At 37.2% G+C, this 12,760-nt stretch overlaps 1 protein-coding gene across 1 annotated transcript in view; it reads left to right on the forward strand.

Moving 5' to 3' along the window:
• Positions 1-12,760, forward strand: part of LOC149141637 (GDSL esterase/lipase 6-like) — a 58,266-nt gene that overhangs the window by 32,650 nt on the left and 12,856 nt on the right. The gene's annotated exons all lie outside the window — the stretch shown is intronic.

The following is a 12,760-nucleotide window of genomic DNA, read 5'->3' on the forward strand; positions in this document are numbered from 1 at the left end:
TGTGTTACTGCTGGTGATTGTGCCGATGGATAAAGAGTGAGTTGTTTTCTTTCGGTCCCTCTTGAAATGATCATGTTGCCCGATCGACATCCTATGAATGCATCAACAGTCGCTAACCATGGTCTACCAAGGATGATAGGGTGCCCTCCTAAATTAGATTTGGGTTGAAGAACTAAGAAATCCACTGGATACTCCCAAGAGTCCAGTGAGACAATTATGTCCTCCAAAATCCCTTCAGGAATCACTTTAGACCTATTAGCTAGTTCTAGAACAATCGTTGTATGTTGCAAATTTATGAGTTGGAGTGTTCTCATGGTTTCAAGAGTCATGACATTGATTGCGGCCCCAAGATCTATCAAAGTGTTTGGAATTTGTATGTTGTTAATGATGGTGGTCACTTTGGGAATGCCAGGATCAACATACTTTTCCATGGAGATGGTATTGGTCATAAGGCCTGCCAAATGTCCTATAACATGAATGGTTTGAGGATCAATCCTTTTTCTAGCAGGCTTCTTGAGGCATATGTCTTTGATGGCTTTAGTATATATGGGAATGTCTTTTATAGCTTGCAGCAGTGGAATTTTTATGTAGACATTCTTGAGTTCATCTAAGACATCAAACTGTGGTATAGACAGTGGAGGTTTTATTTGGACCAATCGGTCTGGAAAAGGTGGATGCAGTGGTTGCATCTGCTTATCTTTGGTATCATCGTTTGGTTTTCTTTGATTTGTTATTTCATTTTCATTTTCTGTGTTTTCTTCTTGCTTATCTGTTATGGGAGAATCTTTGTGGAGTACCCTACCAGACCTCAAGTTGACATTTTGCCAGGGTAGTGTGGAATATGAGGTTCCCTCTTCTACATTGTAGGCTGGCCTCTCTGCTCTATTATTTGGATTTGGGACAGTTTGAGCAGGAATTTGAGTGGGTCTGGGAGGTTGTGAGTTAGCTGGAAATTGTAGTTGTGGTGGATTTATTGGTGGAGGAGCAGGCAGTGCTTGTTGAGTAGGTTGAGGCTGATAAACAACTTGCTGAGGATACTGCTGATATGGTTGAGGATGTGATGAATACGGCTGATGGTATTGTTGATATGGTTGTGAATATGGTGGGTATGATTGAGGATATGTATGATAGGATTGAGAGTACTGTTGAGATGGTATCCATTGTTGCTGTGGGTGGTTTTGGTGCTGCCATGGCATGGGTACATTCCATGAATTCTGTGCATACATTTGATCATTTATAGGAAATTGCAAATTTTGATTTGGAAACATACCTTGAGGTGTTGGCCTTGGCTGCCATGGTCTCTTTGTGCCCATGTAATACACATTTTCCATCTCTGCATTAGCTGCCATATTACAGTTCTGCAAAACCTTAACTTTAGGACAGTTAAACATATCATGATGTTCAGTACAGAAAGCACAAACTTGGATGTTTTCTAGTGGGCAATCTTTTAATGCATGTTTCTTCCGGCATTTTGGGCAGAAGATAGCCATTATCTGATCTTCATCTTCTTGTTTCTTCTTAGCTTTTAAAGTGTCAATTTGGTTCCCTAGGGTGCTTAACAGATCTGTTTTAAACTCTTCTAAGAGATTCCCTATTTCAGCCCTTGTGACACTTGCGGAGGCAGATTTTGTGAGTTTGGATGACAGGGTTCTTTTTCCCATTTTAGCTTTGCTCCTTGAATACTTTTCGCACAACTCAGCGATTTCTTCAAAGGGTAAGGCAGAAATGTCACCTTTTCCCATCAAGTTAAGATCATCCATGTATTCCTCTCGGATACCTTTCAAGAATATTGTGCGGATCAGATCAAGAGGCATAGTTCGGTGTTTGGATTTTTGTAAGTTGTAGACAAACCGTTCTAAGTATTCCTCTAAGGTTTCATCCTCTTGCTGGCTCATTCTAAAGATATCATCTTTAGAATCTTTGGATCTACAATAAGTTTGATATTTCCTTAGAAATATTCTTCTCATGCCATCCCAATCAACTATAGCATGCTCACCAAGCCTCATGAACCATCTTAAGGCTGATGCCTTTAATGTCGCTGGGAAGAGTCTAAGCCTATGGGCATCATCTGTATAGCCATATGTTCGACATACAATGTCAAACTCAAACAAGAATGAGTCTGGATCTTCCGAAGCCATACCATAAAAGTTTGGTAGCACGGATGGGGGTATGTTTTTCATTTTGATCTCATCATCTTCCTGTGGTTCATGTATAGGAAACTTAAAAGTTGACTCCGCTTCATCTCCCTGTCCTTGATGTGGTACTGATCCAGCTCCTTCCTCAGCCATTCTAATAGGTCTCTCTGTGTCAGTGTCACTTGTTTGAAAGAGGAGATTAAAGAAAGATTGTTCGGTCACTGTGCTACTTTCTCCTTGTGTGGAAGATCTAGGAAAGTGCTTCTTCTGCGATTTATGTGTGAATAAAGTTTGCCTTTCGATGAGAGTAAGTCTTTGTCCTGACTTTTGTTTTTCTTCTAATGCTTGGATGACTTCCTCAGCTAGTGTTGTATTCCCTAAAGAGTCTGCTCCTGATGATGATGGGTTAGTTTTTAGATGGTGGGGGGTTTTTACGAATCTACCTTGACTGTCTCTAAATCTAGGCATAAATGAACATGATTTCTAACTGTGTTTTTGCTTGTTTTTGTTTATTGAATTTTTTTCTTTTTAAATCCTTTAAGTACGCCTCCCCGGCAACGGCGCCAAAATGTAGTGTCCTATCTAGGGTGCTAGACTAGGCTATATTTATTATCGACCAGGATGCGTAGACTTAGAGGCATGCGTCTAAAGTATATAGACATAAAGGATTATTAGCTAAGTGGTTATGATGGTAGGTCACAGGACTTCTTTACGGAAGATTGAGGTATGTTACCTATCACCCAAACACTTAGGTCACTCAAGTAATCTACTTAATTACAACATTGTCACTCAATGCATTTACCAAATTAATACATTACCAAATTAAAACACTGTGTATCACTTCAACCCAAGATTTCAATCTCCTTACAGAGACACTATGCATAAAACCCCTGTTCAGCAAATACTCGGCATTCACTAATATTCATGCAAGATAAAGACATATGGAAATCATAAAGATATTTTGAAATGAAAGCAGAGTTCATGACATTGCTTTAAAAGACAAAAAAGGATCGAATCCCTTATAGGATACGATTCACGATCTCAGTGATGAACTGTTCAAGCACTATCATAAACACAAACCATACGCATTCTATTGAAATCAACAACCAATTCTAATTACTGTGCAGATCATTCAATACCCTAAGTTGCGAATAAAAAGGAAATTATAGTATACCAATTTAACGCAGGGCCCGTCCGCGTTCCAGAGGTATACTGGACTGTGGTCAACCGATTATAAAATCAACGCAACAAGACAAAGATCGTGACTGTAACTGTGTTCTTGATATTAAGTTCGAACTCTGTTTTCAACGATACAATGATAACCAAACATTGTCTACACAGAACTGTATTTACATATGTTTTTACAACCCTTACATTTCGAAAATGAATGTACATTCATGATATGGCTGTTGCCGCTTTTATCATGTCGAGATTTTTTTAAAATGTTTCTATCCTAAACTGATTTCAAAAAGGAACAAAACTAAATCAATTTAGAATGCTTTGTTGTTGCTGCCTTTGTCGCCAACATGCTATACTTTGACCATTGTTGACCGCGCATGTAGGAGGGTCGATTCTGCTGTAGGATAGGTATTCGTCCATGCTTGGACATTCTACTTTTCATCCCTACCCTTCGTTCTAGCCTAGCTGTCATGCCACATGTCAAACAATGAACCAATTACAGGATGTTGGAACTTCATGTAGCCATTTTACCAAAAATCCCTAATTCTTTAACATAAAACTCCTAAATCAATTTCAATGCATTTTAATAACTTTAGGACTATTAACTAATCAATTTTCAAGGTATCTAAGAGATATATGATGGAAAGAAGTAGGCAAATGATATGTTTTAGGAGGAAAAAGGAGGTCATAGGATGGTACCAACATAGACTTTACACTAAAAGCATGTAGTTGGGAGGTGGTTGTACTTCACTGATTATTGTTTCAGCATCTTATCCCCCTCCCAGAGGAAGACAAATTACTTCTAGTACTTGGAAAGGTCGTTGAAGAAGAATACCCCCTTTCTGGGGCTAAGTTAAAAATTATGAATACTCATGGCAAGTAAATCCTCCAATATATGTAGAAAATGGCTTTGAGGAATGTCCAGGATTGCATGGAAGGTGGGGCAACTCTACCAACACTGGACATCAAAGTTGAGTTAAAAGTGGTGAAGACTCATGGCAGGTAAACCCTCCAATCCATGTCGAAAATGGCTTCCAGGAATTGTCAGGATTGCATGGAAGGTAGGGCAACTCTACCCACACTAGATAGGAAAGTTGGGTCATCCACGTCACCAAGTAACTCTCTTCAAATTGAGAAACACGATCGAGGTATTTTTACACACCTAGTGTCTGTGGTATGAACTTAATGGACATTACCCTTTTTGGTAAATTGAAACAAGAAGAGGACCTTAGTTAGGCTTCTTGTTTAGAGTCAGCTCTTCCCCTGCAATTCTTGAACCTTCTTAACCTAAATTTTAATGACAAACTTGTGTGTGACCCTAATATCCTAGCAGGGATTGCTCTCTAAAAGAAATACACATTATGTGATTTCTCTTTATCTTTTACCTTTGAATGACATTTTATTTACTACTTTTAATTTTTAATGGTTTAATCTATATCACAATGCTTCTCAAATTTATATCTTACGACATTTCTTTGGGAACATCTGATACAATTACTAATTAATAACTTAACATATAAAAATATCTCAACCACATGAAAAATCGTCTTAATAAAACTTAATCAAACTTCAAACATAAACATACTAATCATTCATTTGATCTTGTGCTCTTAAATCATCCTCTTCAATTTATCTAATCCCACACTAAAAAGTATTTTTGTACATTCCCATGTCCCTTGATATTAGAAAATTTGTAAATCAATTATTTTATGATAAAACATATTAAAATGAACAAAAGTACACTATATTTATCAAAAAAATTAATAGTTGCTCACTTCACCATTAAGATTTTGCGATAACACTTTGGTAGGGACTACCAACTCAGTCGATCGTAGAAAATGTCACTATTAAGTGAATGGTGAGGTGAAAAATTTTGCGATAAGACTTCGGTAGGGACTACCAACTCAGTCGATCGAAGAAAATGTGATTATTAATTTAATGGTTACGTGGAAGATTTTGGTAGGGACTCCCAATTCAGTCGATCGTAGAAAATGTGATTATTAATTTAATGGTGACGTGGAAGGTTTTGCGATAAGATTTTGATAGGAACTATAAAATGTCATTATTAATTTAATGGTTACGTGGAATTTTTTTTTTTTGGTTTTGGATAATTGAGATTTTATAATTCTTTTGGTTTTGACGATGGATGAAGTAACTATTTAAAAAGCTGTGCAGATTAAAAATATTATATAATTTTATTTCAGAAAACTCTAACAACCATTTAAATTTTGTCAAATTTTTTTAACTTTAACTTTTTATAATTTTGATAATTGACACACTTCAGATTTTGTCCCACTTTGTTCCCTTGAATTTTGAGAAATTTGATAACTTAATAGATATAATCACATTGGAGAATCTCTGACCAATAATCAAACGAAATGAAGAACCATTCAAGCCAAAATTGTACCAATAATCAAACGAAATGAAGAACCATTCAAGCCAAAATTGTAAATGACTCTGTAATTATAAAATTGTAAATGACTCTGCAATTATAAATTTAAATTTAAAGGAACTTCAATTTTTGGAATTTTAGTGTTTGGAATTAATTTGCAATTGTCTTAGGGATATTGTTGTTATAAAATATTTCATTCAAAATTTTTTAAAAATCAAATGTTTAAAAAATGATGTTTATTTTTTATTATTATTTTGATAATATAATTCAAATAAAATTATAGTTTTTCCATTATCTAAAATATATAAATAAATTAGATAATCACAAATTTTAAATTATTTATAATTTAAATATATAATTCCAGTATCATTTTATTAAATTTCAAAGGTATATATTAAAAAAACCAATAATTTAAATATATAATTCCAGTATCATTTTATTAAATTTCAAAGGTATATATTAAAAAAACCAATATATTAAAAAAAAACTATGACGGTAAACATCATTTAAAAAAAAACTATGACGGTAAACATCATTTAAAAATTCCCACGTAAACATCATTTGATTGCGACTTGATTTTAAATTTGGTTAGAGTTTGTATTATTAAGTAAGATGATAGGTATTAAATAAATTTTTTTAAATATAATGAAATATTATAATAATATTAAAAAAAAAAACTTTATTATTTTAAATAAGAGTAATTTAATGAGGTCATAATTTGGTTCAGAAGATAATTGAGATTTTGATGAGATTTTATTGAAATTTTTAGAAATTTAAATACAATTACCAAATGTATAAAAAGTTATTAATAATGTTGAATCTATTTTTATCATTAAAAAATATATATTCAAACACTACGCAATCAAAAATTTAAAAAAAATTTCCCAATAAAATTTTTAAAATAAAAGAAAATTGTAACTTCATTAAACAATACTTTTCAAATTATAATAATTAAAAATATCAATTATTAATAAAATTAATATAATGCATCATTTATGATTATTATATTTACAACACAAGCAAAACAGCATATTAATCATGATCATTGGAGTCACTGCAAATATTTAAAGTGAAGTTGACATTGATATATTTTGATATAGAGAGAGCAGCCATCCGCGACCACGAACCTCACAGATATTCGCGATGTGCAGTCACCTTACACGCCACGCATCTTTTTTCCAAATACGTATTTTGAACGCAACATGGAGACGACAATGCCATGGCCTCTAGAAAGCCTGCCTGCCCATCCCCATCCCATCCCCATCCCCATGGATCATCTCTCTATAAAGGCATTTCTTTTCATTTATCTGCATCAAATATCCACACCTCCTTTACTTCCCTGCACTCATATTCCTTTATCATGGAGTTTTTAGCAATGTTTATTGCCTGCTCCAGCGCAGCCCTTATGTTGTTTTTATCTTTTCCTTTCGCTACTGCCATGCACTATAACGTCCCCGCCATGTTCATTTTTTGGGATTCTCTAGCAGACGCTCGTACCAACAATTTCATTGCCAACACAACCTCCAAAGCTAATTTCCCACCTTATGGGGAGACCTTCTTCCATCACCCCACTGGTCGTTTCACTAATGGCCGAACTGCATTCGATTTTATCGGTATTTTTTTTCTCCTACTTATTCACCTAATCATCTCACTTAGTGATATTTATATGGTCGGGGCTTTTAACATGAGTAATGTTGCGATGCGACGGAGCGGACCCGACAACATTACAAATAGTCTTTGATAAACTTACAAGTCCGCGCTCAGAGCATTTTCAATGTATTTTATGTATGCTTTCAAATATATGGAGAAACAAAGAATTGGCGCGGAGGCAGTTAAAGTGAGCATGGAACAATATAGCATAGCAGGAAGAAGTTCAATTTACAGCATGGCCGAGAAGGAAGCAGGTTGCGTTCAAGCTCCTGCACATTGATTTTCCAGCAACCACAGTTAATGCTCAATTCAGCCGAGGACGAGAAGGACAACCTCGAGTAGTTCCCAGTATGGGACTCCATTTTTGTTCATTAAAACTATTCAGATTTTGTTTGTAAGTCAGGTGTGTGCATTATAGTTTTTTTAGTTGTGATAGTGTGTGACACAGGTGTAGTCCAGCAGCGCAAGTGAATGTTTTACGCAGCAGCGTAGACTGTAATGTAGGGTGTGCGTGTTTTCTTTTGGTGAATCCCTCTGAGCAGAAGAGGAAGAATATTGTATCAGGCTTTTCATTTTTTTTAATACAGATCCCTGTTTATGCATGCTGTACTCTGTTCTCAGAAACAATCTTTAAACTTCCGCTGTGTTAAAGATCCCGTGTGTGAAGAACTGAGCATTGTTCTCTGTTCTGTGATTTTATATTGTGTTTTTGGGATTTTGACAGAAAAATCCCCAACAGTGGTATCGGAGCTAGTTCTGGCTCTTTGAAGGGTTCAAAGAAGCTGAAGGAAGGATTCCTGCTGCTGCAACTTCTCCAGCAGAGCGAAGTCTCAAGCAAAAGAATCCAAGGTATTTTCCAGTGATTTTTAATACATAGTTAAGTATTGTAGGAATGGCTGGCACCAGCACCAGCAATAGTATGGGTATGCAGCTCCCACTATTTGATGGTAAAAACTATGACTATTGGGCAATAACAATGAAAGCCTTGTTTGCTTCCCAAGACTTATGGGAAATAGTTGAGGAAGGTTTTGAACAACCAACAGATGAAAATGAGTTTAATGCATTAACTCAGGGAGAGAAGGATCTGTTAAAGAGCCACAAGAAGAAGGACTCAAAAGCCCTCTTCTTCTTGTATCAAGCAGTGCATGGAAGCGTGTTTCCAAGGTTAGCAACAGCTAAGACATCCAAAGATGCATGGCAAACTCTTAAAACAGCCTATCAAGGCATGGAGAAAGTGAAGACAACAAAACTACAGTTGCTGAGGAAAGATTTTGAGAACCTGTGCATGAAGGAGTCAGACAATATTGACTCATTCTTCACTCAAGTAATTGGCCTGGTCACACAAATAAGATCTCATGGTGAGATACTTGAAGAAAGGATGATTGTGGAGAAACTATTGAGGTGCCTACCCTCAAGGTTCCATGTGATTGTCACCACCATAGAAGAGACAAAGGATCTCTCAAACTTTTCAGTTGATGAGCTTCATGCATCACTGATCACACATGAGCAGAGGTTGAGTAGAAATGAAAACTCATCTCTAGAGCAAGCCTTCAAGACCCAGATGTCCTTTGGAAGAGGAAGAGGTCAAGGCAGAGGAAACAAGAGAGGAAGAGGCAGAAGCCAAAACAGAGGTGGAAGGAACAGTCCAGCAAATGCTCAAGGAAGAAGCAGCAATCCAAATCAGAACCAAGGCCAAGGCAGCAGCCAACAAAGTGGACAACATCATGCTCAAGGACAAAGGTATGAAAAATCCAATGTCCAATGTTATTATTGTAAAAAATATGGGCATTATGCCAGTGAATGTAGGAAGAAGCAGCATGATGTGAGTAATAGATCTAGTGCAAATATCACTACAGAAAATATCAACCAAGATAATGTATTGTTAGCTTGTAATATGGCTGAAACAAATAGTGAAGATATATGGTTTCTAGAATCCGGTTGCAGCAACCATATGACAGGAAACATAGCTTTGCTTTCTGCTTTAGATCAAAGTGTGAAGTCACAAGTCACACTTGGGACTGATAGCAAAATTTCTGTTATGGGTAAAGGTGAAGTTAAAATATTTACAAAACAAGGTGTAAAGAAAACCATAGCAGATGTCTATTATGTTCCTGGAATGAGATGTAACCTCTTAAGTATTGGACAGCTTGTCCAAAAAGGTTACAATATCTTCTTTGAAAATGATGTATGCACTATCATGGATATAGCACCCAGCAAAAGATGCATTGCTGAAGTGAAGATGACAAGGAACAGGATGTTCCCTCTTAGACTAAGAGCAGATCTGAAAAATAAAGAAGAAATTGCAACAGTTACCCAAGAGGCCTCCCAAACTGTGCCAAAGGATGAAAATTGGTTGTGGCATTTGAGATTTGGACATCTCAATTTTGGAGGTCTTAAAATGTTGAGTAGGAAAGGAATGGTAAGAGGATTACCATTGATAGAGAAACCGGACAGCCTTTGTGAAGGATGCATATTGGGAAAACAACACAGAGAAAGTTTTCCAAGCAGGAAAAGCATAAGGGCAAAAGCACCCTTAGAGATTGTCCACTCAGACTTATGTGGACCGATGCAAAGTTCATCTTTAGCAAGCAGCCAGTATTTCCTAACATTTATTGATGATTTTATAAGGAAGACTTGGGTTTATTTCTTGAAGAACAAATCGGAAGTGTTTGAAAAATTCCGAAATTTCAAAGCACTTGTGGAAAATCAGAGTGGGCTGCGCATCAAAGTTTTGAGAACAGACAGAGGAGGTGAGGATATCTCCAAGGAATTCCTACGGTTTTGCAGATAAAGTGGAATTCACAAGCAGTTTACAGCAAGGTACACCCCACAGCAAAATGGAGTTGCTGAAAGGAAGAACAGGACCATCCTGGATATGGCGAGGAGCATGTTGAAGGCAAAGCATTTGCCAAATGATTATTGGGCTGAAGCTGTAAATTGTGCTGTATATATCTTGAACAGGTGTCCTACAAAAGCTGTGATGAACAAAGTGCCGAAAGAAGCATGGAGTGGAAGAAAGCAAGGAGTCACCCACATGAGAGTTTTTGGATGTGTGGCTTATGCACACATTCCAGATCAGCTAAGGAAGAAGTTGGACAACAAAGAGGAGAAATGTATCTTCATTGGATACAGTGAGGAATCCAAAGCCTACAGGTTGTATATCCCATCTACCAAGAAGTTTTTCGTCAGCAGAGATGTTCAATTCATTGAAGAGGAAGCTTGGGATGGAAGCATAGAGAAAACAGTGAATGTTAAAAACTGTTTGTCTCATGATGAAGATGAGGAGGAGATGGCTGAAATACATCCTCAAACAGCAGCTCCAACACAAGGACAACAAGGAACACCCTTGAGGATAAATGAAAGTACTTCTCCAAGTACACCACAAGGAGGAAATTCAAGTGCATCTTCAATCACTTGCACTCCAAGTGGAAGAGGTAAGAAATTTAGAAATCTAAGTGACATTTATGATGAAGGAATGAATTCCTTATTTGCCTTGTATTGTCATGTTGATGATCCTATTCATTTCGAAGATGCAATTAAAGATAGGAAATGGATAGAAGCTATGGATGAAGAGATGAATGCCATAGAGAGAAACAAAACATGGGACTTGGTTGAGCTACCAAAAGGCAAAGAATTCATTGGAGTAAAATGGGTTTACAAGACCAAGAGCAATGCTGAAGGCAAGATAGAAAGACACAAGGCAAGGATGGTTGTCAAAGGGTACAAGCAGCAGTATGGGAGAGATTATGAGGAGACTTTCACACCGGTTGCAAGAATGGAAACCGTGAGAGTAGTGCTGTCCATAGCAGCACAAAACAAATGGAAAGTCTACCAAATGGATGTGAAGTCAACATTCCTAAATGGAGTGTTAAAAGAAGAGGTGTACATTGAACAGCCTCTAGGCTATGAGAAGAAAGGTGAAGAGCACAAAGTGTGCAAATTGAAGAAGGCTCTTTATGGGCTGAAGCAAGCGCCAAGAGCGTGGTACAGCAGAATAGATTCTTATCTATTGGATAATGAATTCGACAAATGTGAAGGAGAACCCACCGTCTACATCAAAGAAAAGGATGGTAACATTTTAATTGTTGTCTTATATGTTGATGATGTTATTTTCACAGGTAATGATGATCAACTCATTGAGAATTTTAAATCAGTCATGAAGGAAGAATTTGAAATGTCTGACATGGGTTTCTTGAGATACTTCTTAGGCATAGAAGTAGATCAAAATGAAAAAGGAATTTTTATCTCACAAGCAAGATATGTAAATCAAGTATTGAGCAGATTTAGCATGCAAGAATGCATGGCAGCGATCACTCCCACGGTAATGGGATTAAAACTCAGCAAAGAGGACAACAGCAAGGATTTTGATCCTAGTTTGTAAAAGAGTATAGTTGGAAGCCTTATGTATTTAACAGCAACTAGGCCTGACATTATGTATGCTGTTAGTTTAATTTCCAGATTCATGGAGAGGCCAAAGGAGGCACATTGGCAGGCAGCAAAGAGAATTCTGAGGTATGTCAAAGGTACAAAAAGATTTGGCATCTTATATACTTTTTCAGAAAGCTCAGATTTAGTTGGGTACACTGATAGCGATTGGGCTGGAAGTGTGGATGATCGGAAAAGCACATCCGGTTATCTTTTTCACATGGGTTCAGGAGCCACCTCATGGGCTTCCAAGAAACAACCAATTGTGGCATTGTCTACAGCAGAGGCAGAGTACATGGCAGCTACAGCAGCAGCATGTCAAGTAGTGTGGATGAGAAGAATGTTGAGGAGCTTAGGCCAAGAGCAGGGAAAAGCAACAATGATCTATTGTGACAATAGCTCTGCTATTGCCCTGTCCAAGAATTCTGTGTTTCACAAACGAACGAAATACATTGATACAAGGTTTCATTATATCAGAGAATTGGTAAGCAATGGAGAAATTAATTTGCAACATTGCAGGACTCAGGAACAAGTAGCAGATATTTTAACAAAGCCTTTGGATCAGAAAAGCTTCGAATTTTTGAGGAAGTGTTTGGGTATGATTGAATGCCCAACAGTTGAAATTAAAGGGGAGTGTTGAAAATATAATTTCAACTGTGCAACAGTTGAGCCATGCGGCAGCATGAGGACAATAAACCGTGCGTATCACCAAGGATCGGCAGAAAAATCACTTCAAAAATAAATTTGCAGGCTTAAAGATCTGCTTCAACCTCAGCCGTCGGATCTAACTGATCAACGGTCTAGATCGTATTGGCGTATCGGCAAGTCGGCATATCGGCGGGTTTGAGCATCGGAGGCAGGCAGCGGCAGCGATATGAAATATCGCCGATGAGCGATCGCCGATATCGCATCGGCGAAGTCGCAGCAGAGGACTTACAAAGTGGTTTTGTTATTGTGCGATGAACGATCGCCGATATCG

The sequence above is a fragment of the Pinus tabuliformis genome, chromosome X, assembly GCF_031772625.1.
Source record: "Pinus tabuliformis cultivar Carrire ecotype Pingquan chromosome X, CPIR1, whole genome shotgun sequence".
NCBI lineage: Eukaryota > Viridiplantae > Streptophyta > Pinopsida > Pinales > Pinaceae > Pinus > Pinus tabuliformis.